Here is a 5,000-nt window from a genome sequence, read left to right as displayed (position 1 = left end):
TCTATGTTTTAACCCGGTGTTCGGTTGTCTCTGTGTGTGTGTGTGTGTGTGTGTGTGTGTGTGTGTTCGTGGTAAACTTTAACATTGACATTTTCTCTGCAAAAACTTTGTCAGTTGACACCAAATTTGGCATAAAAATAGGAAAAATTCAGTTCTTTCCAGTCATCTTGTTTAAAACAATATTGCACCTCTGGGATGGGCACAAAAAAAATTAAAAAAATGAAGCCTAATTGTATGCAAACTGCATTTACTGTTATATTTATAATTTTTGTATTCTCTAAACTTGGCACTTTGATCTGATATTCTGACCCAACAACAAGAGCAGTCATTATTATCATTTTTTGTTCAAACAGGAACTTCTTTTGCTAAGCATGGAAGTTTTATTTATTTTGCAAACGTTTTGGTGCAGATAGTAAAAAAAGGGAAATTACTCTGTAATTAATGCTAGGGGGCTTAATTTGCTTTAAACTGATCTTTCTCATCTTAAACATTACATTTTGAAATTATACTCAATACATAAAAAGCTTGTGTGTTTTACTCTCAGTGTACAGGGCTTTCACTATGTTCATTCGCCCAAGTGGTCTTTTTCGGAAAATACTAAAATCAATACGACGAGTGGACTTTACAGATCTGTTGGCTGAGCCCTGAAGGTCATGGGCAAAAATCAATTGTCTACACATATTTATACACATTCAAAGCGCGTGCTCATATTCTTCCCGAACGTGAACGACGCCATTTTCTTTCAAGTTGTTGACCTGCCCGTTCAATCCTATATTCAATGGACAATACACGATAACATGTGATGGAAAGTTGGAGAAGGAGACCGTTAAATATTATTCAGAGAAAGATTTGTGAACGCCTCATCACTTACTGGATTATGCCCCAAACTGCCATAAAAAAAATATCCACAGAATCAGTCGGAATTCACAGTTAAAAATTGTAAACCATGCGAGTTAATACCCTTGAACTGATCACGATGAAACGAAAAAATTTCCAGTCTTGACTATTCTCAAAATGAAGTCCTTTTCACTTCTTACGACGTTTAGAAGTACTTGTACTTGGCTCTACATGTTATTAGTTTAACAAAATACAAAATTTTCATATCAACTTTAAAACTATAAAACTAGAAAGAACAAAAAAGAGAAATTGAATCGACCGTGTCGTACTACATTCCCGGCGGGTGTAACTAAACTTGTACATCTATCTAGATCTAGTGAAAACGGCTAAATGTTGCAGTGTGATTGCGGCGATAGCCATTAAAAAGAATTTTTTATTGTCCTTAAAGATTTTTTGAATGCCCAAGATACACCAGAACAATATGATTTAAACAGCGTTCTCACTGCGAATACCGCAATTGATTTATCGCCCTTTAAAAAAAGTATGTTCAAATGTTAAATTTTAGAACGTCAGTTAAGGAGCCACGATAGTGTAATGAATAAGGCAGTTTCTTCTCACCCGAACACGCGGGGTTCGAATCTGGTTAGGACTTTTTTTTTTCTTTTCTTTTTTTAAACGCGAAGCTTTATAATAACAAATACAGAACACATTTTAACGATTAGATTTTTTTTAAAAGTGTATCACAAGTGAGTCTTGAAGGCCTTGCCTCTCTTTGTTTCGTTTCGTTTCGTTTTTGGAGAAAAAAAAAATCCCCTTTTTTTTACGTGGGGTGGAAGGGTTGTTATCTGTTTTCGCCCCCCCCCCCCCCCCCCGTCCCCCTCCCCATCACCCCCACCTCCCTTTCCCCGTTCTCTGTTGTCCTTTGTGGATATCCATGCCTGTCTCTCTTTCTTTTTTCTCTTCTTCTTCTTCTCCTTCTGTCCTTCCTACTCTTCTTCCTCTGTTTCTTATCCTGCCTCTTCTGTGTGTCTCTATGTTTCCACTCTCCACTCTCTCCATTCCAACTCTGTGTGTGTGTGTGTGTGTGTGTGTGTGTGTGTGTGTGTGTGTGTGTGGGTGTGTGTGTGTGTGTGTGTGTGTGTGTGTGCACCAAACCCACGTATGTTTATGTACTTTTTATTCATGAATGCAAGAATTATGATCGCCCACATGTGTATATTTATGTATATGTTTGTGTGTGTGTCTTTGAGCGTGTCTGAATGCCATGTCTGTATTTCTACAACCATCTGTTATTTTTCGCTGTCCCTTTTGGTTTCTCTTTCTCTTTGCCCTGGGGGCCTGATGTAAAGAAGAGTCTGCTTGCGTATTCTGCTATTCCTTCATTAAGGTGTTTGTCCGTCCATCCATCCATCCATCCGTTCATTTGTTCGTTCGTTCGTTTTGTTCCTTCCCTCCTTCCTTTTTTTTTTTTTTTTTTTTTTTATTCCTTCCCTACTTCCTCTGCTGCTGGTCCTCCTCCTGCTCCTCCTCCTTCTCCCCTCCTTCTCCTTTTCCTTCTTCCATTCTTTCTTTCTTTTGCTTCTTTCTTCTCTTCTCTTTTCTTTTCTCTCATCGCCCCTCTCTTTCTTGCGCGACCCGTTTCTTCTCTCGAGCTTTGAACCCGGATTTCCACCACGCAAGATCTGACGCTGAAGTGGGAAGCGCCCATCATTTGATGTAACTTACAGAGAGCTTAAAAACAAAAGAAGCAGAGCTTGCCCCAGAATAGAAAGGAGAAGAGAGAATGGGAGAAACGGAGAGAGAGAGACAGAGATAAAGACATAGAGAGAGACAGAGATAAAGAGACTGACAGACAGACAGACAGACAGAGACAAAGAGACTGACAGACGGAGAATGAGAGAGAGAGGGAGAGAGGAGGAGAGGGGTTGGGTCTTTGAAGTTGCTATACGGGTCTCTTGAAAGGGGGACAATTAAACGGCGGTGAACAAATGGGACAGACAGACAGAGAGAGAGGGAGAGGGAGAGAGAGGAAGAGAGAGAGAGGAGATAGAGAGAGGAGAGAGAGAAAGAGAGAAGAGAGACAGAAAGAGAAAGAAGAGGGAGAGAGAGGAGAGAGAGAGAAGAGAGAGTGAGAGAGAGAAGAGAGAGAGAGGAGGGAGAGAGAGAGGAAAGAGAGAGTGAGAGAGAGAGAAGAGAGAGGAGAGAGAAGAGAGAGAGAGAGAGAGAACTCCCTGGAACGATGGTGGCTGGATCAATGGCTTCTGATTAAAAAAGAAAAAAAAAGAAAAAAAAATATATATGAACTGATCGAAGAGAGTGCATGAATAACTGTGTCAACGCAGTTGAGAGAACAGAACGTCCCTGGAACTTATTGACATCGCTGGAGTTAATTCGTGATTCGGGTGGAAGACATTCAAAGCATCGTTTTCTTGCGACTGAAGATTAAAGGATGGGATGGGAGTTTTACCCAGTTTTGTGGTTCCCCGTGAAGTTTGTTTTTGATTTCTTTTTGTTTGTTTGCTTTTTACTTTAAAATAGAAATGAAAGCGATGCATGCCAGGGAATGAGGGGGAGAGAAAGCGAGAGAAAGAGAGAGAGAGAGAGTGGGGGCGAAGGGGGCAAGGAGAAAGAGAGAAAAGCGAGAGAGAGAGAGAGAGAGAGAGGGGTGGGAGGGTGAAAGAGAGAGAGAGGGAAGAGGGTAAAAGAGATAGAGTGAGAGAGAGTGTCGGGGGGCAGGGAGGGGCAGGGAGAAAGAGAGAGGAGCGAGAGAGAAGGAGTGGGAAGGGTGAAAGAGAGAGAGAGAGAGGGAGGGAGGGTAAAAGAGACAGAGAGAGCGGGGGGAGGGAGAGAGGGGGGGGAGAAAGGGGGGGGGGGCAGAGATGGGAGAGAGAGAGATAGAAGCAGACGGACAGACAACAGAATCAGACTGAGGCAGAGACGGAAGAGACTCACAGACAGGCAGACAGAGAAAGAAGAAGAAGAAGAAGAAAAAGACCCACAAGAAACAGAGACGGATAGAGGACGGAAGGGGAGGCTGGGAGTGAGAGTTCGAGGCGGACATTGACATAGACACAGGAAAAGAGAGAGACAGACAGACTGTGCCATCACACACACACACACACACACACACACACACACACACACACACACACACACACACACACACACACACACCGAACCATCCCCACACCAAACACACAAAACACACACACAACAAAAAAAACTTTGTGTTTTGTCGATTTTATTAGGATGCCAGCTTCTGAAATTCACAAGTGACACGTGAATGGTCCCGTGGACAAGGGAGATAACCAATACCAGACAAGGCATGCACCCCAGGAAGCCTCTACACACGCATGCGCAAGTCATTCTACTCTACACAACATAATAATCAACATTCGCATTTGGCATCAGTTTTCCTTTTTATCGGTTTTTAAAATTATTTATTATTATCCTGTTCTTCTTTCTGTTGTGTATGTATGTGTGTGTTTGTGTGTGTGTTTTGTGTGTGTGTGTGTGTGTGTGTGTGTGTGTGTGTGTGTGTGTGTGTGTGTGTGTTAGTGATATGCCTCTTGTGCCTGCAAAAATCCTTATACTGTCTGATTCAAAATCAGCATTGATGGCTTTAAATAATCAATCTTCATCTGAACGAGCAGATATTATGTACGAAATTTTGTATTTAATCCACCAGTTAATTATGCGAGGCTCCGACATTTCACTCTTGTGGGTTCCTGGACATTCTAATCTTCGTGGCAACGAAATGGCCGATTTTTGTGCCAAGGAAGCGGCATCGAACAATTCAGATTCAATCACTCACAATATTCCTATTTCTGTTTCTGAAGCTTGTACTATTCTCTCAACATATATCTGGAATTTCAGACAGAAACAGTTCTTAGAAAACTCAAAAAAGAAGCTTTGGTGGGATCTCTCTCTTCCAACAAGAAAAGGCACGAACCCCCCAGGATCAATTTCCACAAGAAACTTGACACACAGGCTAAGAACTAATGCATGGTTATGCAGATTTTTGAAACCGTCACCACTATGTATTTGTGGTAAGACCCTTGACATCCCACATTTTTTGCTCGAATGTCCAGATACACATTTACATTTCAAACCCCTTCATGATATGATTACAGCCTTTAATCTTCCATTAGTCATGTCCAGCG

Source organism: Babylonia areolata, chromosome 8, assembly GCF_041734735.1.
Source record: "Babylonia areolata isolate BAREFJ2019XMU chromosome 8, ASM4173473v1, whole genome shotgun sequence".
Taxonomy (NCBI): Eukaryota; Metazoa; Mollusca; class Gastropoda; order Neogastropoda; family Buccinidae; genus Babylonia; species Babylonia areolata.
The sequence above is the reverse complement of the archived record's forward strand: the minus strand, read 5'-3'. Positions refer to the sequence as shown.